At 43.7% G+C, this 21,288-nt stretch overlaps 1 protein-coding gene across 2 annotated transcripts in view; it reads left to right on the top strand.

Annotated features, from left to right (window-relative positions):
- Window positions 1-737: 737 nt before the first annotated feature.
- ARPP21 (cAMP regulated phosphoprotein 21) overlaps window positions 738-21,288 on the top strand; it is a 206,836-nt gene continuing 186,285 nt past the window's right edge. Inside the window, exon 1 of one of the 2 annotated variants that reach the window (XM_052793207.1) lies at window positions 738-885. The gene's annotated coding sequence lies outside the window, so the exon portion shown is untranslated. The remainder of the gene's footprint in view (window positions 886-21,288) is intronic. The other variant, XM_052793219.1, reaches the window with a different exon arrangement.

Below are 21,288 nucleotides of genomic sequence, written 5' to 3'. Positions count from 1 at the left end.
GTTTTATTTTAAGCAGGACGTTAACATGCTATGTTATCATTGCAGGTTATGTTGGGCAGGAAGGTTTTCTTGATTTTGGTTTTTATAAGTCACTTATAGCACTAGCTTATTTTACCTTCTTGCTGTATGCAACAGCACTGTCCGTCATGGTGCTCTCCTGGTAGCCACAAATCAAAGCATGCCACTAAGTAGCGCGATTGTGTGACCATCACCCTTGCCACGGCTGAGGCTCAGCCTGGCGTTTCTCTTCTGGCTGTTGAAGGACCTGAGGTTGTCAGTGCCGAGGTAGCAGAGACAGTAAATACAAATATATCCTTTCCTATTTGCAGCCAGCAATTTTGGAAGGACCCAAACCACTGCTGGAGAGAACAGCAGGCTAATGCAACAAACAGGAAAGGACTGCGTCGGGCTCTGGGACTTCTGTGCGGGTTATCCATCTGGTGGGATATTCACTCGTTTGTTTGTTTGTTTTTCTTTTCACTAAAGGCTGAGCTGGACAGTTATTTCCCTACAAGCTGCTCTGTGCCTGGATCACTCTCCTGTCCTCACTGCGCTTCCCTGGTGCCGGCGGCACGGGTGGTTAATATTAGCCGCGCAGCTGATTGTCCCGGTTGGTGCCCTGCGACAGGTGCGGGAGGGCCGCCGGGCTGGAATCCCGCCCGGACCGATGCCGGCGCTGGCATCGGCCTTCCCATTATATCAGGAAGGGCCGTGTCCTGTCGCTGCGATGCCCCGGCCCCCCAGACTGGCCCCAGCTGTCCATGGGACGTGGAGCAGGGCAGTGGGCGCCCAGGGAGGCTGCTGCGGGGAGAAGCAAAGTGTGACTTCTCCGGAGCAGAAAACTGGGAGACTTCTGGATGGGACTACTCCCGCTGTGTGGATGGGGTAAGGAAAAGGTCTCAGCAGAGCCCTGGGCTGGCGGGTTTGTGGCGCTGCTCTTAGAGAAGGGAAAGATGCAAACCCCCCCCCAAAAATCAGCTATCAGCACTGTGGAATTAGCAGATATCGGTTGCATTTGCTTATCTGTTGGCCATAGTTTCTTTACAGCACAGCACTTTGGGTTTGCTTTAATTTTAATCAGCGTTCTCTAATTTTAGAATGCTCCTGTGCAAAGTTACTTTCAATTCCAGTGGTGATTAGGTGGTGATGACGTGTCTTAATAATAAACATGGGAGAGATATAGAAAAGGAAATCAAATGTGCTGGCTGCAGTTGTGGGGAGGGGAAGAAGTGCTATTGCTCTGCTCTGAAAGTATCTAATCTGTCTGCTCTGGGGTAATATTGTAAGGTCTCCCATCTTTTTTCTTTCTTTTTTCTTTCTTTTTTCTTTCTTTTTTCTTTCTTTTTTCTTAACCGTAACAGCTTCTTTTGGTAAGAACAACAAAATGTCTAGGTGGTGTTTACTTATCATGAAGGCTAGAGAGAGGAAGGGGGAGCCGAAAGGCTTGTAAAACTTCACAGGATCATTTCTAGTGTCCTGTTCCCTTTATGTGACCCCCTCTCCGCTGATTGTGTGAGGAGAGGAAGGGCCATCAGGCAGATCAGAAGAGATGTGTGTGCTGCAGTGTGACTTCTGAACGACGCACATGTGCGCCGTGCAGTGCCTATGTGCATGCTCATGGATGCAGTGAGGCAGGTTTGCTCAGGGAGTCAAGCAGGCTCTGTCTGCTGTGTGCTGGAAGACAGATACTGCTGCTGCTTCTAAATTGAGGGGGAAAAAAAGCAAAAATAAAAAAAGAGACTCTACTCTGAAAGTCAGCCATTTCTGCTCTGAATAGGGCAGGTCAGCCCCAGCAGTGCTCCTGGAAAGTTAGATTGATGCAAAAGACACTGGAATCAGTGGGAATCTCTCCCTGGACTGTGGTAGGCTTTGGATCAACACTGTCCTCACTATTTCCATCTACAGGTAGCAGTGAAACAATTTTGGGGGAGTTGTGGAATAAATAAGCGGTCTCCGGGCCAAATAAATACAATACAGAACTGATGAGAAAGGTCACAAGTGTCAGGTGTCCCTAGGCACAGTCTAGGTGTGTTTCTTCCAGGCGAGGTTTTTGGTTGAGGCTATTAAAATTTGAACATGGTCTTAACAAGAAAGAGAGAAAACGCCTTTTCTCGGTGCTTTGTGTGACCTTTGCATGTGGGGTCATGCCTCAAAGCACACTGGAGGCTCTTTGCTGCGGAACTGTAACATCTTGGGTGGTTGTGAGATCCTTCCTGGGCCGGTGTGTCTGACTGAGGACACTGTCCTACTGTAACACTATTACTGTCCTGCTGCTCGTGACCTCTCCGCAGCCAGCACAGCGCTGGGGACTTGACGTGGTTGTTTGGCAATGAGGACGCTATGTAAACTATGATAATCCCATCCATCTCGTAATGCCCTGACTCACGCTTCCAGCCAGACCTTTCTCCAGCTCCCTCTCTGCTTCCCACCACCCACCCACCCCGGTTTCTATTCCTCTTATTTTGATACACAAAGCAGAATTTGCTGCACCTCAAACAAGCGCTTCAGCCATGCCTGAGCAGGAGCTCCACATGCGGCTGGGCCAGCAGCGAGGGCTGGTGTTTTGCTGAAGGGAGACGTGCCAAGGCACAGGGGAAATATATGGCCATCTCCCTTTGAAAGTCATTTATTTGCGACTTTGAAAGTGCCTCTCTAAGCAGCTCACAGAGAAGTCATTTGCAAATTTGATGCAGGTTTTTAAATATAAGGTGAAAGTGGATTTCACTGCCACCAAACTCGGCAGCAAGGAGTCCCTCAGGAGAGGTGCAGTGGCCCTGGAGAGCCAGATCTGTCACCTTTCAAAGGATCTTGTGTCCAGGTAGGAAAGCATAAATGAGCATGTGGATCTCCAGCGGTGCTGGGGACAGGACAGCACTTTAATAACAAGTTTTATGTATTTTTTTAATTGTTATGAGAAAATGCTCAGAGTTACAAAAGTTTGAGAAGAATAAAATGTTTCTCCTGCTTTGTACACAAATCACTGATCTTGGATAGAAGTTAGAGGGCATATCCAAATAAGTTTTACAGTTGAGCTTTCATAACCAAGCAGGTCATGCAGTCATTGCTGTATATGCACAATTCTTTTTTTGTTTGTTTTGTTTTTAAGTAAAATTATGTATTGGTTTCATAGGAAACTGACATTATGGGTTTATGGGCTCCTGTATTACATTATGTAGTACATCATACTCATAACTTACCCTCCCATCATTCTAGTCATTTCTTGGGCATTTAGCTTGTAATGTCGCTGTAACATATTATGAGAAAATCCAGTTACATTTCTAAGCAGTATGGGAATCCCTGCTGTTACTGTAAACACATTACCTGGTCAGTTATTTTAATTTGGTGTTAAGGAAATAGAAGAATATCCTCTAATGATGTACACATCTAGCTAGTGAGGAAGATGATCCCTTTTGCTTCTTCAACGGTTACAAACATCTGCCTTTTCCTATGCCCTAGGAGTATATATACATGTATGTATTTGAGAATATGATTTCTGTAAGATACAAAAGCATGGGCTAGCTACTCATAAAATCAGCCCTGTTAGGATCCTGACACCACTGCCGGTGAAGCTCATGATAACCAAGCATCAAGCAAGGTATCCCTCAGTCATATGTTGACAGTCCTGCACTTCTGTGAATTTGTAAAGGAACGTTTCTTTCCCTTCCCGGCACAGAAAATCCGATGATGGCCTGTGCCCTCCTCACCAAGGTCTAGAGACAAAGAGTGAGGGAGAAAGGCTGTTTGGCAGAGCGACTGGGAAGAGAAGACCGGGACAGATTTTCTACTGGATGCTCCCTACAGCAAAGGCAATTTCCAGACAAGTTTGTTTACAGCTACAGTTGCGTATTGTCTACAAACTCTCACCTTCTGAAAATGAAAGGGGGAGGGGAAATTATTGGAAACACGGAGAAAGAATGCATGAATAGTCTTACCGGAGGCTATAGAGGTACTTAAGTGGACTATGTGACCCATCCTTTGTGGGAGGTCTGAGGAGGACATACCCACACGGAGCTGAGCCTGTTGCTGTCTAGGTGCCTCCTGTTCTCGTCTCATTTGTTAGTGTCAAGCTTCACTGGCAAACTAGGGTAATGTTAACATGTTCTCACTGTTAAGAGATTACATTTAGATGTCTTTGTCTTGAATCTAGATCTGTCTTAGATCTATCTAATGCTGGGTTTCCCTTGTTATTTTCCTGGTAAGTTCAGCCATCTCTCCCTTGTGGCTACGATGGCAACTGCACTTTTGCCTACACTCCCACCTCTTCCCTGCAGTGGTTAAGAAAGGTTGGGTAAAAATCTATGTATCCCAGTCTTCAGGCTAAAGGTGTTCATATGCATGCATGGAGGGGAGAGCGGGAAGGCAGCACAATTATTCACAGGGAAGGAAACCTCCATCCATTTCTTCTTAAAGGAAGAAGGAGGTGAGGCATTCACAAAACAGGTTGACATCTCCTATATTAAGGGGATGGTGGTAGGGAAGGCTCATAAACAGGGTGCCCCACTGAACCCTTAGCAACATGTTGGCAGCTCCAGGCAGGCCAAGTGGTAATGGAAGAGTGATGAAATGGAAAATAGCAGCAGCCCAGGCCCTTGGTGTCCGCACTGGTGGATCCCTGAGCAGTGCAAAGGCCTGGAGCAGGAGCAGGGTAGGTGACTACCAGTGATGGATGATGTTGAGACCTCAGAGGGAAATGATATAATAAATGGTTCGTCTGACACAGTAGGAAATGTTTGTGTAGAAGTGACGGGTAATAAATAAGATCGTGTTGCTGTAGATCCTCCAGGCAGTGCTGGAGCAAAAATACTTCCTGATTTTCTTTCTTTAAGGGAAAAAGGTAGGGAGGTGGGGACTCGTAATAGCCAGGCATGAATAAAACTGTTTGCTGCATACAGTCTGTATAATCTAAGGCTGATCCAGATCCAAGTCAAGTACTGCTGCAGCTGTAGGTTCTCAGTTGTCATAGCTAAGGTTACAAAACAACTTCCCTTGCGGCTTGTCTAATGTCACTGTCTGGAGCTGAGGCCCCACTGCTGTATCCACGGTTAAAACACCGTCTTTTCTTGCATTTGTTATCAAGGCTGCCACGAAGATGGGGACAATCAGACAGTTTGCCCCAGGCATTGTCTCATTATATGTGATACATGGTAATACATAGAAGGTCACAGACTCAACTTCTGCCCTGGAGTTTTCAAGTGTTCCTGTTTATAATTTTCTATAGTATTTTACTTTGTTTTTCCCCCCATTTTTGTATGAATTTTCCTCTCTTGCTCATTTGTAGTTGAATACCAGAAAACAGACCTCCATTGCTGCTGCTGCAGTGGTCAATTAGGTAAGCTTTCCATGCTAGTTTTTGCTGGGTAGATAATGTTACTGGATGCAGCATTACAAAACTAATAAAGACTTTGATTAAGAAATCTATTAATTGATTTAGCAATCTGGAAGGGATTGTTCAAGAAACAGGTTAGCATCTCTTTTTTTTTTTTTAAAAAAAGGAGTGGGGAGAATACACTGGCTATATTTTTAACATTTTGAGGTAGCTTCAGAAGTCTTACCCACAACCCCCTGAAATCAGTGAAACAATGTCCTCTCCTTTTTATTTTCCTTATAAACACCTAAGAAATGCAGAAGAAATTTCATACTGATTTTTTTTTTTTCCCCAGTATGTGTCTGAGGGTTAGTGAGCAGCCAGGGAATGAGAGTTCTAAAATTATCTGCCTAGCCTCAATGTGTAAGGTCTTGTACAATGCATTTCAGAATACTTTCTGTGGGGTTTCTTTTGGTGGCTTTCCCCCCCCCTCAAGAATCCCGCTGCATGTAATGACAGCTATCCTGTTGTCCATGTTTAAAGGATAACTATCCTGCAGGAAAACGAGCCCCCCCCCTCCCGCCCCCCAGTTCCCCCTTACACAGTAGAGCTCTAGTTTCCAAAGATCACACTGCTAAAACGGCGAGCTTTTGTGGGTCGCTGGTGGTTAGGATGGGTGGTGTTAGTGAGTAAGGGTGGGGCCAGAAGAGTATTTATCTACAGTGGGACTACAAGGTCTGTCCAAGAGAGTTACTGTTTATAAAATCAGCATTGAACTTAAATGGCATAGTATGTGTGTTTTCATACATTTGTAATTATAGAAGCTTTGTCATTTCAGTGCCGCCTTGTGCACCTGGTTGTGTATCTCCCCTTTTCTCATCCATGATAAGGGTTTCTGGGACTTAAGACTTGGCAGGGAGGGAGGACTATTTTGGAACAGGCATGTAGTGACCTATGATTTGACTTACAATATTAGGCAATGGCCCAACAGTTGCTATATAGACCTACTGAGTACCAGCATTTGGGAAGTGAGGTCTGCAAAAGAAAACAAAGCATTTTTTCCTGAACATGTCCCATAACTATGGTAGCTCAATGTGACAGGATAGGATTCTTGCTATTTCCTGGGCTTCTGCAGCGCGCTAAGCCAAAGCTAACTGGATTTTAGGATTACTTGCTGTTCAGTACAGCATTGGCATTGCAAGATTATAATGCAGGACTTTCCGACCACTGGAGTGTACAATATTAAATCCTGCAATATAGTTTCCATAGCATTGCATTACATTCCCTCCTCATTAATCCATTGTTCCCTAAACCCTGTATTTTTAATGATCAAATAATTGTTCTGTTACAGATAATCCTAAGAGGGCTAAAGCTAGTTGGTAAGCTAGACTACCTAGTTTTACATAGGAGAAAAATAGGGGTGGAGGAAGTATGTAGGGGGGAGTAGATAATTATATACAGCACATATTGGTTCTAACATCATATTTATCTTAATTATAAGAACCTGTTTGAGAGATAAAGAAAGTCTCCCTAGAAGACAGCTAACTAGTAGCAGTGGTTTTATCTGGTTTGCTACTGTACTTTTTATTTGTAGATTTTATATGCTTTACAGAGTGGTTGTGAATATGGTTATAACCACTTTACAGATGAGGGGTCTTTAAGATCAGAGAAAAAGTTAGAGGGGAGCACCAGGTCTGCTGCCACCCATGCTATGTCCTCTTTGACTTTCCGAGAACATTTTTACAGCCACCCATAACTCTGCTCCCCATTGCAGGCTCCAAGCAACGCACATGTATCTGGGGGTTGAATTTCAGCCCTACTGCTCTCCTTTTGCTGACAGTGCAGTAGTGAGCTGAAACACCACCACACTATTCGCAGGGCTGCGTGGATATTGCTAATGCCAATGAATAAGTAAAGCTTTTTTTGTTGTGATAAGGTGATACTTGTATATTATGCCAGATCTTATGCTGTTAAACAAGAAAATCTCTACTGATTCTCATTTCACTTAAGAAAAAAAATACTGAGGAGGAAAAAATCAATATTTTCAAACCGGGGATGTATGTTTATCAGGTTTCTGAGAGAGACTGGAGGCCAAATACAAAGCCTCACATAACAATTAAGTTTGAAGAATTTTGCCTTGAAATTAAGATCCTTTCCTTTTTCACACTTTTTTAGACACCAGGAGTGTAAGAGCAGTGTCAAGCCAATAAGTTGGAGAAGGGCAGGGAGCTGAGCTGGTTATTACCTTCTCAACTGTTTGTCAAGCCCTCAACAACACCCTGAATTTAAAACCCCATTGGTTGTGCGAGAAGATGACGCATGGAGGGGCAAGAGTAAGAGCTGTCACTTTGGTTGGCACCAGTTATTTGTGATGGTGGTGTGGGCAGGAGACAACGCCAAGAGTTTTGGGCGCCATCTTGCTGAGATGAGTGAACAGACGTGAAGAGCATCATTGACTTCAGTGTGGCCCGGGCAATACAATCATAGTCCCAATGTCCTTCGGTAAGCCAGACTGCCAAAAGGTGGAAAGCATAGCCAAGATACTTTTTAGGGAAGGATGTATCTAAGTAAGCTTATACTAGAAAACATCTGTCAGGAAAGCTGCTCAGGCTCCCTCTGTGGAGGTTTGAGCTGTGTTTGGTTACAGGAGAGAGGAGCTCTTGGTGTGGACCCTCCTTCTCCTTTGCTAGCCTGGGGGATAAACAAGGGACCCGAGAAACTGCAATATTTCAACCATGTGCCATTAGAGCCTGAACTGAAATCTCAGGAACATATAGCATATTTGGATTATTAATATTTCTACTACAATATTTACTTTGGTAGCGGTATTTATATCAGGGGGTCCGTACACTTGACAATTTGCAGAAGATATTGGTATGTCTGTTTTACAGGATGGGGAAACGGGGAGGGCTCCTGCTTCCCCAGGCAGGCTGGTCACTGAGGCAGCCTGCTTAAAGTCTTGGTCTGACTCCTCGTAAAACCTTCTTCTGCATTGCGAGGAGGCTTCAGTGAACATCACAGCTGAGATGGGGATGGTTTTGGGTGGCAGGTTATGGGACAAAATCTTCCAGCCAGAGCTGCTTTCATGAGCAACACTAGCCAGAGTAGACATCCTCGTATCTGGCCCCTGGAAAGGGAGATAAACCAGTCTTTAATGAGCAATTTTACTGACAAATAACTCAGCCTGTGATGTGTGAAAGATCTGGTGCTTTTCAGGGAGTGAAAACTGATCTGTGCCATAGTAGCCAGATGATTCACCACACAGAAAAAATTAGAAATCAGAAAATGCCTTGTGACAAATGGTCAAATACAGCACAGGGCTGATCCCGTTGGTGTCCGGTGTCCCCTCCAGATCATTAACTAAGGTCAGAGGCATCTCTGCATGGCTCAGATTCGCAGCCATCAGCTCCCCAGTTCATCACAATTTTTCTGTTTATTATGCAGAGTGAGGAGGTGGGAGACTACATGTTCATCTAGCTTGGGATCCTGGGGTAGAGCAAAGATTCTGGGAAAAAAACAGGGCATAAGTACCAAAAACTCCTCTCCCTTCTACAGCTCCTCGCCTTCAGGCATTGAGAGATTTAGGAGGGGCTTCCTGAATGGTGTGGCATCCCAACCATCCTGTTTGTTAGACACGTCCCTCATGAATTTGTCTAGTCCCCTTGTAGGCTTATTTTATACTTTTTGGCCTCTGCAGCATCCTGTGGCAGTGAGTCACAACTTAATTACACCTTGTGCGAATAGGTTCAATGCTGCACTGGAACCGGCAATTAGTACTTGCAGTGGCGATGCAAAGAGACATTTTCTGTGTGAAATGTACTTTTCATCAGCGCTACCCCATGAGGGGAGCTGCCTGTTGAAGCTCGCAGGAGATAATGGTTTTGAGGGGGAGAAGGGGCCAGTGCCAGCCATCACATCGCCAACGAGCAAGAGGAGATAGTTAGGTACTGTCAGCGTGGTGCCGCACACCTCGTGCTACCTGGCACTGGAACAATTAAAAAACCCACATTGCTCGCTGAACCCCAACTGCTTATTTGGTTCACTGTGGCCATGGAAACACCTGACCTATTTACACCTTCAGCAGAGTGAGTGGCGGTTGGTGGAAGCGAGGTGGGAAAAGGGGGAATGCTTTGAATCTGGATTTTAGAGACTTTTAATTAAGATGATGTACATGAATGAGTGTCTGTGTGCGCTTGTGAGGGGGAGTCAGGGGAACATGGCCCGAGCAGGCCGGGGTTCCTGCATCAGCACAGCTGCGGCATCAGGTGCTCCTTGAGCAAACATGATTTGCCCGGAGCCTGGGTTTTGCATACGTAAAATAACATTTACCTTCTCGCCCGCCATTTCCAAAGGTTTGTCCATGGCTTTTCTCAGGTCTTAGGGGAATTTGTTGTCCTGTCACTTTGACAGCAATCTACTTCCTGCTGTCTTTGCAGCATTCATCCCTGAAAAGGCTCCTGTATGTGGCAATCAGCTTGCCCTACTGAGGAAGGAACGGAGAGGAGTCTCATTCTGCACAAGGGTTGCCCGTGCACCTTACGACTGTCATCTGCTCCTTGCCCATCTCTCAGTACAGCCAGGAGGATGGGAACAAGCAACATAAAGTCATTTGGCCACATCAAATGGAGCAGGAGATTTCACTTAATTGCAGCTGGGGCTTTTACTTAGGCTGCAGATTCCTGTGACAGGATAATGCCATGTAAGTTAGCAGAGCATGGGCACAGCAGATGTTAGGCTGAGCTTCCAAATTCTGTTCTTCTGAGGGCACGTATTAATATAAATGGGCAGATTAGGTTTTAGAATAGCAGTTACCTGAAATGGAGCCCTAGCTAAAAGAAGAGGAGATCTGCTGGAGAGGAGAAGCTATTAAACTCTAGGTGTAAAGACGACTTCTGCAGATACAAGATAATCACGGTGTGTATTAAGAATGAAAGGAACTCCAAGACTTTAAAGATCTGTTGGGAAATCTTGAGGAAGAAAGGACGTTCGCATTTGATATTAGTGAGAGAGAGTCTTTAATATCCGCAAAGCATCTGATTAATAACCATAGCATCAGACCTCAGGAATGCAAATGTGGTAGCTCTTTAAGATGAAAGCTCCCCCTCCGCATGCTTTTTAAAAAAAAATTTTTTTTTTTTTGATTGCATGATTCAAAACCATTCGTGTTCTGGCAGGTAACAGTTTTTTATCCTGAAAGCAAGGGTTGACTGAGGAACAAACTGTGCAAATTCTGTTCTCAAACACCAAAATTAGAGAGAAAATACCATCTGTCTCCCCTCCAGCCTACTCTCCCTGGTCCCAGTAATGCCTTCTAGTGGAAAAACAGTTGTGAAGCTACTAACACGACAAAGAGCAATGCACCATACCGCAATGGTTTGTGTGTGCAGAGGGACCACTGCTTCTCCCCAGAGGAGGCAGGTGGAAGCCCCGTTCCCAGCTGGCTGGGGAAAGATGTTCACACTGCCCTGTGCCGCTGGGCCCCTGCCTGGGCTTGGTGGGACTCCATTTCCATGGCAAAGGCTTTCAGGTGGCATTCCTAAGAGCTTTCTCCTTGCCCTGCTACAGCAATCAAATTGATGGAGCTTTGACAGCAGCTGTGACTCATTTCAGGAAGAAATTCACTTGAGTGCTCATTATCACTTCAGCATCATTTACATTTTTCCCAGTTGGGGTGAATATTTTGTCGTGACAGGGCACAGGCTCTTTCCTTTGCCCTGGGAAGCCTGTGCAAATGGACTTTCTACCTGGAAGCTCCTGCCAGAAGCTTTGCAGCTGGCTGTCTTTTGTTTCTGACTTCTTTTTTATTCCTTCTTGTCCTTAATGGCTCTCTGGGTTTTGGAGACTAGTTATACAACACTGTTTTTTCCCTCCTCCAGCATCGCTGAGCAAATTTCAAGGCTGTGGAGGAGGGGGAGGAGAGTCTGATGCACTGAGCCACCTTTGCCCATCCACTTGTGACTGGGGTATAATAGGTACAGTTGATTTGAGACTGCCAAGAGTTTGCTGCCAAATTGAATTTTTCATAAACTGATTATTGCAAAGTGCTCTTGGCAGAGGAAAGTTTAACACCTTTCTAACAAGCTCAGCTCAGTGCAGCTTGTAAGAGGGATACTGTAATAATAATCCCCTTCTGGATCCTTGGCCAGGATTTTGGATTTACTGAGAAACTGTTTCCACCCCCATTCCCTCACCCGTGAGTAAACCCACTTAAGCTTTTTTTGTTGCTATTATTGGTGCAAGCACAGGAAAACTTATCTGCTGGTGTAAAGCAGCCTACCCCCATTGATTTGTGTGCCCTGAGTTTAGTACTGTGGGGGTGATCATATGATTCAGACACAGTCGATAAAGTTGATGGTAATCTACCCTCAATAACTTAATCTTAGCATTTGCCTTCAAAAAGAGCTATGTAGCCAGGGAAAGGGGCTGGCTGAACTACTCAAACAATATATCTGACAATTTCTGCCACGTGTTTTCTGCTTGCAAAATACTGATCCAAGAAGTTTTGGGGTTTATAAGGCATTTATTCTTCATTTTGTGTCAGTGGGTTATAAAATAGGTAGATAAATTTGGTTCCTCCAGATGCAATGTTGTCCTTGTTGCCTGATGACTGTCACCCTACAAGCAGAGAGAGGCCACTTCTGAGGAAGCAGGACAACCTCCTACCTACAGGCAAGTTCCTTTGCTCATTCAGAGACACGTGCGAAGTGGACAGGGTCCCCACAATATACTTAACTTGCATGAGCGTTCAGGAAAGGAAAAGCAGATCGCAATTAAAGCAAAGCTGCTATTTGCAATTAGCCTAAGTCACGTTTAGAGCTCAAAAAATACACACCAAGAGTATTATTTTGGACCAACTACATCCTTTCAGTTTAGCTACTGGAGGCTGTGCCCACTCAGACATTGTGGAGGACCTGGTTCGCGGTGGTGCCTTGATGTGAATTCCAGACGGGTAGTCCAGGGGGTGGGCAGGGATCCCACGGTGCGAACACATCTGCTTGGCAAACCTGGCAGAACAGATGCCGGGTGTAAGTGATGCTTTAAAAAAACTAAAAATTCATCATTTTAAACACCCCCACCCCTCAGATCACCTTTCTAGCAAGTGCTCCTAGCTTAAAATAAATAGTACCTTAGCAATAGCAACAGGGGGAGAGCATGTCCGTATTTATTATTCTATTTGCTTTGCCTTTCCTTCATATTTATACCACTAAAACACGGCAGGGCTTCACACATGCCACTGACATAGATGGAACAGAAAGCCCGTGCTGCTCCAAAGGGGAGACGTTTATGGAAGTGCCAAGGAGCAGAACAAAGGCACAATGTGCTGCTGGGTCCACCACCAGCAAGCGCTTGTGTGGAATAATCTGTACAGTATATGGGACGCACGCAAACGATGCGGTCACAATTTAAAATGATGCCATCTGTTTAGGAAATCTGAATGTTTTTGATCTGCCCCTGCAATGAAAAAAGAAGTAGGAGTACCGGGGCTTTGATTCTTTTTGGTGGTGCAAACAAGCAAGACGTTTCCAAATGTCTGAGCAGATCCTCTTCTGCTTGGGAGAGGGTGGCTGTGCTGGTCCGTGGAGCAGGCAGGGGAACTGGTTTCACATGTATAAGAATTGTAAATTAATTAAGGCAATGTTGATATTTATAATTCAAATGTTTCCACTATAATTTTTTACAAACATTGCATAACTTGAAAAATTTTGTGGACCAAAAATCTACAAAAGCTAGAGGGGAAAAAACCTGTGTGAGGTCGTCAGGGATTCTTCTTGTTTTCATTCTACTCCAGGAAGATTTCTTTTTGCTATCCATTAGCATCCATTTTGAAATGAAAAGTCCTTTTGATTTGAAAAATGAACCTTTGTAATTAAAAGTGAATTTCAGTGAGACTTTTTAAATGATGCGGCATGTGCACTGCAAATGACCTAAAACCAATGCCAAATCGTCTCAAAAAATGCTGCATCGAGTACTTTCAGCCAGCTCTTCTCAGCACATAGACATTATCTATAGCAGTAGGAGTTCTGCTGTTAAAACAGAAAGTGCATATCATGAAAAACTGTTGTTTCAGTCAGATAATTCATAAATATTAAGGATAGTTGTTTGACATGATAAATGATACTGAAAATCAGTATGTGGTAGCAGAGGAAAAATGGCAGCTGCGAATGTGCTACAGTTAAGTGGCCAAAGACTTTGGCAATAAAAATTCATGTATTTGTTGTTTTAACAAGAAAACCTATGTTTTATTCTGGTTTTAACATTTCAGACATTGAATAATATGCCAGTAATGAAGAGTTTTAAACAAACAAGAAAGCCAGATTAATTAACCACTAATGTTTTTCTGTCATTCCAGGGCCTAAGATATCAGCAAAGATGGGTGAATGTAAGCTTCCTCTTCTAGGGGCTGGGAAATAAAAATCAAAAGTAAGCAGTGTAGGTTTTTCACAAACCCATGAAAAAAAATTCATTTTATTCTGGAAAGAAGTTTACGGTTTTTTCTCTGATATTCTCTTTTAATCAGCTAAGGAGGAGAGGGAAGGAGAAGCTGCAGTTACAAAGTTCAACAGTTTCATTAAAAAAACAAATTTAAAAAGCTCTTTCATTTCTTCAAAAAATGTAAACTACTCCTCAACAGCAGTATATGAAGATGGCCCAGAATAACCAAGCCTTCTGTTGCTTCTCTGCAAAAACACTTGTATCTGCAATGTAGCTTTAGAGGGATGCATCTGTGCATCCACCTCTTTGAATCAGGAGTCTGTTTCTTTTGGTGAGAGCTGGGCAAGGAATATTACGACATGTTTCTCTTCTTGTCATACCTCCCTCCTAACCCTTGCGTGCGTGTACATATATAAAGTGCATTTTGAGTCGGCCTCCAGAAGGAGGGTGGCTTTTAAGACGCAGATGTCAGGATCTGCCCCACCTGGTACCTACACGCCATGCGGTTCTCGCACTGAAGGAGTGGGTAACGTCAAAGGCTAAGATGTTCTTTCTCTTCATCCGCAAACCTCCTTACAGTGAGTGCATTGCCAGAACGGAGGACAACAGGTTTGTAAAAGGGAGTGCAACTGCCGTGGTTTCCATAACCTGTTATTCATCCTCATCTCTTTCTCCCAGCCTTCACCCTGTCCCCTCACTGTCCCCAGGCACAGGTCAGGTGAAGCAGGGACCATAACATTTGGGGTTTTCCCACTCTGCCTCCACTAGGTCTGGGAGAGAAGACAGACAGTGATTTGGTTCTTCAGGTTCATTCTGGTCTTTTCGCTTTTGTTAACACAGGTACCAGATTTGGGGAAAAAAAGCTCCACATTTATTTCAGAGAAAAAAGCTGAAGTGTTATTTTCATTCTGAACTGGCAACAAAAATGCTCTTGACTTTCTCAAGGCACAGAATTCTAAAAATTCACTTAACGTCCTATTTTACTGTCTTTTCAGTTCTGAATTTATTCTCTGTATTCTCCTCTGGTATGTCAATAGCACACAGTGCTGGTTTTCATCTTTCATTTGGTCTTTTTTGCAATAGCTGAAATACTTATTTTAATCGATTCTTTTTTTAAACCTTAAGAGCAGCTGTTACTTGGTGTTGACTAGCACATCTTAACATTGCTTGTAGATCACAGAGTTTCTTTTTTACATTATGACTGTAAGTGTTTTCTACTTAGCTTAACCTTTTCTATAGGCATCTATTTAGATACCATTCATTTGGATTTATAAAAGAAAAAGAAGCAGGCTCTCTATTGTAATTTGCGTGGCATTATTCTGTTAGACCATGTAATCCAGCATCAAACGTTTCTTTAGACACATGCCTTGCCTAGTTTCATTCAAAGCATTCCTCTGCTTGGAGGCATCAGGCAGACCCCTTGGGCAATTTGTTTCCAGTCGAGAGATATTAATGCTTCTGTGTGATAAAATGCTGTTGTTTTCTTCAGTTTCTTCTTCCTGTGGCATTAAGATTGTAAACGCAACAAGTGTTGATGAATGAGGCGCTTGCAGAGCCAAACAGCAAACCCCCATCAGTGAAAGCGGAGTGACATGCTATAGAGACAAGAGTCATCTTTTGACCCATTAATATATACGTTGTGTCTACTTATAGGTTGCTGGTGCAGTGCAGTCTCATTTACTAGCTGGCTGTATAACAAATGCGGTGCCTGTGTCATCTCTGACCCGTGCCTATGGAAAATGAGCTTTTAAAGCCATGATTTTGTACATATACTGCCCAGTTTGCTGCCAGAGGATGTTGCATATATGTATGGTATCATCATCTGGTAAACAAATTGGTTTTGTAGTTTGGCCAGCATCATTAGTTAATTAGACCTTGGCTGTTTAGGCACCTGGAACAAGCAGTGGGAATTTAAATTCTTCTGATAAAAGGATTTATTTATAATGAGTCTTGCCCCATAATGAGTTCCAACCGGGGGGGAGACTGACCATTAGCAGATGACTCACAGCATTACCATAAAGATCAGAGTCACATATTCAATTTTATAAGGCTTACATACTCTTGGCAAGAGCAGGGATTCTAGAAACAAATCTTTTGACTCCAGTTTTTCCATCGTGTTAAATTTGATGCAGTCCTCCTATGCCTGGGAGTAAACAGGCAGCATACAGCAGACTGTTTATTTTATTTCATTTTTTTATTGCTCTTCCTCTCTGCAGTTTCAAGAGGAAAAGAAGCTGAGTTTTTAATATTGTGAGAATGCTTAGCCCTTTTCAGCTGGGAGATGTCAGAAGCAGCTGCAGACCTAAATGAAAGGAGCTCATCTCTGAAAATTTGCTATGCTGTAATAAATGCAGGGTTCTGCTGGTGAGCTGCTGATGGCCCTTTAATGTCTTTATACTTTAGCAGTACTCGGAGGCACTGCGGTTCCTCCCGCTCCCTTCCCCCCCTCCTTGCCCACCCAGGCTCAGGATTTCATCGTGTGAAGGTGAGAGTTCACTGTAACATTCAAGGGCTACGCTGAGTTTGAAGAAAAGGGCCGTGCCTGGTTTTATCATCCAGCCAGCAGCTTCCCTTCAGCTCATATTGATGTTCTCCTTTACTGGTATATTTGCTTTAAACATTTGGCTCCCTGAGTCACGTTCGTATACTGTGCGTCGTTGGTATGCAACACGAGGGCTGTTATCTATTTATTTTATTTAAGTAGCATATGCTATGCGAGGAAGAGTGCATTTTCCCAGTATCTGTGTGACGTATTTTCCCAATTAGAGGTACACAGCACATTAGGATGAAACCCAAGAACTATCTTCCAGCCTCCAGGTCTCTGCTCTTTTTGTGCTAATCTGTGAGCATCGGCATCTGCCAGTCTGGAGACTGGCAAAGTGTTAAGAGCATGACAGATTCCCAAAAAACGCGTTTACAGCTGGGGAGGTGAGGATAGTGTATGCGGAGCTCGGTAAAAGGATCTCGGAGTTTGACAGAGGCTCTGGGAAACCATCTGGATGTAGTGTCACCTGCAGTTTAGGAACTTTAGAAAGCTTTTTGTCCCTGAAGTTTGAGAGATGTTGAGTCTAGTCATGCTGTACTTCACCACGGGGTACACGAGGCGTAGGATTGTGGGCTGGCAGGTGAGACCCCGAGGAAAGAGGGAAGCATGACTAATGGGCAAACCAAATGCTGCCTGGAGCAGCTCTGGGTAACGTGGAAGAGCTTGGGCCACCAGACGCTTGTAATGGCCAAGAGAATCACTTTGAGGCAAATGGGCATATGCAGACAGATGATAAAACCACAGGATAGTTTGGATTATTTGGAGATTATCACAGCTGAAAGGCAAGAGTACTGTTCACTGCTGGGTAGCAATGGGACTAAACTCAGCATAAACCCCCAAATCTCTCTGACAGAGGAGGAGAGAGACCAATTGTTGGGATCCTTCTCAGCCTAACAGAATAAGGGACATTTCTAGTAGGCATTGATGAAAATATGGTTAGAAAAAGAGCCATATGGCATTTATGAGACTGTAACGAATGTGGCACTTGGACCCCTGCGAGAGGCACTGAAACTGGCAGGGCTGTGGTCGTGAGCTGTCACCGTATTTGCTCAAGCTCAGCGGTTAAAGGCAATGGTCCCAGTTGCAGCGGGATACTGGTCGTTTGGAAAAGCCATGGTTTCAGGGACAGCAAAGGATATGGTACCAAAAGCAACTGTGGATTTACAGCAGTCTCCATCAGTTGACCTGACCCGAGAGGGCATGAGTGAGAACATGCTTGGCAAGGAGGAGTCCCACGTGCAGGCATGCAGGCTACAGTAAAAAAGAAGTATCAGATGACCCGACGGTGATAAAACCCATTTCCCCAAGGCAAGTAATGCTCTGGTAACCTCTGACCCTGCAAGTCAGCGCATGGCTGCATGTGAGACCAAGCAACAACCGCTGAAGACAGAAGTAGTGCCTGGAGTCTGGAGGAAAGGACATAAGTAGTGGGAAGACTGCCCACATGCCCATGGTCAGGGGGTGCAAGGCAGTCTCCACCTCTTGGATAAAGATCTCCTGGTAAAAAACTTGTTTTGTTTTACAAGCTCGGAGTCCTCACCTGAGCTTACCCAGCACTCAGCTGACAGGTGTAGTGCTATAAAGAAAAAAATCGGCAATCATCATTATAATGAAACTTGGGTTTTTCTATAGCTTGGAATATTGCAGTAAAATACCACCAAAAAGCGAGTTGCTCTGACTGACATGATAAGTATTAACATTGGGAAATCATTTTCTGTCTTAAATTTCCCTCACACTTCTTATTTCAGATGCTGTTTCTACATCAGTTTGATTTTTTTCAGACATAAATAGTCCCTTATATAAGACTTTCGCTGTCCATTTTCTTCTGAAGTTGCTCATTTGTTCTTCTTCTATTGTAGGAAACCTGTTTGTAGCTAGGATATGCCAAGGAAAAAAAATGGTCCTTTTGCTCCTTTTTCCCAGCATGCTACCCAGCTGTCCCAAAATCTCATTGCTCTTCAATACTGAAGACTTCAAGGCAGAGAGATAAATAGAAAGAGACTAAAAGTACCTTTATATGGGGCAGTTTGCCATTTGGCACAAGCCTCAGTCTGAGTCAGTGTTTAATTGTGTTTGCTGATCATAGTTCTGGCCTGGATATTTTAAAATAGATGTTATCTATTTAAAAAAAAAGAAGAGGAGGAAACCAGAGGAAAATTCACACTGTAAGGTGCCTGAATGCTTTTAACATTTTATTTTTCCTTTTAAAATAAAGAGCCTGGGAAATTGAAAACATCCACATTATGTTAAATGCAAGTAGAGACTTTGGAGTGCCAGTTTACCAAATATGTGCAAAATCCAGATGTAATTCATCCCTGATGTTGCAGCTGGGATGAATTTATTCCAAGTTCTATGGAGAAACCTTTAATTCCCTGGTGTGACAAAGACTGGCAAACAGCCAGGTTGTGTTAGATGTGCCAGGTGTTGTAGGCTGTGGTTACTTTTTGCCTAAAGTGCCCTCAGTGACCTCACTGTTGTCAAGTATTTTCTATGGTATTGTATGCATGAGCAGCCAACGAAGTTCATTAAGCCTAAAATATCATAGCCATTAGCTAATGGTGACAAGCCTTGGGGTATTTTTTTTCCATTTGTTTTGGGGGTTTTTGTACTCCCTTAGCCTGTGATCCTGCAATGCGAAATTCCCCTTGTAACCATGTTGTGAGAAAGAGTTAGATGTCTCTAAACTGGATGCTGAGCTATAGAAAAAAGAAATCTTTCTGGGGTCTTCTTCTCTATATAGCTTATTAAAGGGGTAATGCAGCATTACTCAACCCGGACGGAAAGCAGCTTGTGAGCGAAGAACCACAGCAGAGTGCAGGAGAAGAGGCAGGCGTGGAGGCTGATGCTCCCACCTCCGCGCTGCCTGGAGAGCACGCACAATTCTCCTGAAAGTTTGGCAAGCGAGGTGTGGCTCCCAGCAGCCTGAAGCTTCTTTACTGGAGCAGTTCATCTGCTCTCCTGTTGGGGGTCCCATGCAGGTGTATCACACTTGAGCAGAACAAGAATCCAGGTCTTTGAGGCTAAACTGTTTCCAGGTGCAGGCAACAAACTCCACGTTTGGCTCCTTGTGCTCCACCTTCCCCAGAGCAGCCTGCAGCAGCTGTGGCAACACTGCAAAAAAATAACAACAATTAAAAAAAAAAAAAAAAGCTGTCCATTTTCCATAGCTCGTTTTCTTTTAGAATTAGTGACAGTTGTAAAAAAAAAAAACCAACAAAGATTCCCCCCAACCCCCCATCCTGAGCACCACTGGAAATTTGGCGTGTAGTTTGGCATGGCTGTGGGCAGGGAGGGGGGCAGAACATTAGGCTCCATATCACGTGCGTGGGTTTGGTAGGACAGCTTTTCCCTGCAAGAGCGATTCCCGGCTTTGTTTTCTTATTTTCAAACTTACTCTCCAAAGGAAGTATGAGAAATAGAATAGATCACATATAAAATACCCAGGCGGAGTGTTGCTGGTTTGGGTCTTTCATCCTTAAATTGATAAAAACGTTGTGAGTTTCATAAAACCTGAAGGATACATCTGTGTTCCTCTAGCAGTGTGATAATAAAATCAGCAAAGGCCGATGCTACTGTGCTGATACATCGCTCACAATAAACATTTGAAAGGCATTACATCTCTACAGTAAATAAGGCTGTCAAAGAAGGCCACTTTCAGCAAATCATACTAAATTATGGCATGTGAAAAGTATTGCAGATTAGCTACTTTAGTTCATTCAGTGTTTAATGGCCAGTCTTGAATGGCAGGCAAGAAGAGGGAAGCTGGTGGCATTCAGCAATGTATTAGCTATGTAAATACAGGGAAGATGTCGTGAACCCAATTCTGCTGCTGCGTGCCCTGCACCTTTGAAATGTAAGGGAGCTTCAGCACTTCTCCAAGGAGGTTGGCAGCAAGTGCTGGAGCAGACTCACGGTAACTGCGGCACATTGTGCTGCTCACTGCGCTCCCTCTTTGTGGAGACACGTTGAGCGTTTTCCTTTTCCCTGATCTCATTGAAGCCATTCAGGCTGAAAATGTGTTTTGCTCTTTGTGTATCAGTGCGACAACCAGCTACAATGTCTCTTCTCTTTGCTGTCGGCATTAGCAGTTGATTAGCAGCCGTCCATCCCTGCCCGTGCTGCCTGCTTCCCCTCCCCGCTCTGCCACCGGCTCTTCTTGCAGCCTTGGTCAAACCAGCTCCCTCCTCTGCTTGCAGCCGTGTACCAAATGGCACTCCCAAGGCTTGTTTCCATTTGTGTGTGGATCAGACGGATGGAAACCTCAACAGAAAGGAATTATTAGTATTTGTAGAGTGAATTATTAGTATTTATAGTGCCTCTGGCAAACTCTGCCTTTTTAAAGGAAGTGCCAATAATTAGTTATGGTGTTTTAATTAGAGAGAACAATCTGTGATTAACAAAGGGATGCTGTATTTTATATCTGATTTTTATTATTCTTATTAATCAGCAGTACTTCACAGATGTTATATTTTCAGTTACTTGTAATGCTCTTTTGTGTATTTTTTTCCACGTCAGGGTGGAGTAATTGAGTGAAATATTTTTATTGTGTTTTAAGATGCAGTCAGCCTGACGGGGAGACTCTGTTCATGTCATATTGGTGCTTGTGGCAGCGTTGTACAAGTTACTTTGGATGCTCTTGAGGGGAAGTAAATTTCAGTTCTTGTGCTTTAAGGTTCAATGCTTTTCTTCTTCTATGGTGTATGTCACTTGCTGAACTTAAAGCATATAGGCTATATAGAAATTTAGTTTACTATCCAATTTCTTTTCCTCACATAAGTGGTCATTTCTATTAACTGAGTATTAAGACATCATTGTGGAATAATTAGTCTGATCAAAATATCTCATGTGGAATTGACCACAGACAAAATATTTTTCACTTGTTCTTTTTATTTCTTTTCTGATTAAAAAAAAAAGAATTCACCTAAAATTTAGTTTTGTGGTGAACTCAGATATTCTTCATGACAGCAACTGTATATCCTAAATGACCAGTTTGAATGTGAAATAT

The sequence above is a fragment of the Harpia harpyja genome, chromosome 1 (genome assembly GCF_026419915.1).
Source record: "Harpia harpyja isolate bHarHar1 chromosome 1, bHarHar1 primary haplotype, whole genome shotgun sequence".
In the NCBI taxonomy this organism is placed as follows: domain Eukaryota; kingdom Metazoa; phylum Chordata; class Aves; order Accipitriformes; family Accipitridae; genus Harpia; species Harpia harpyja.
The sequence above is the reverse complement of the archived record's forward strand: the minus strand, read 5'-3'. Positions and strand labels throughout refer to the sequence as shown.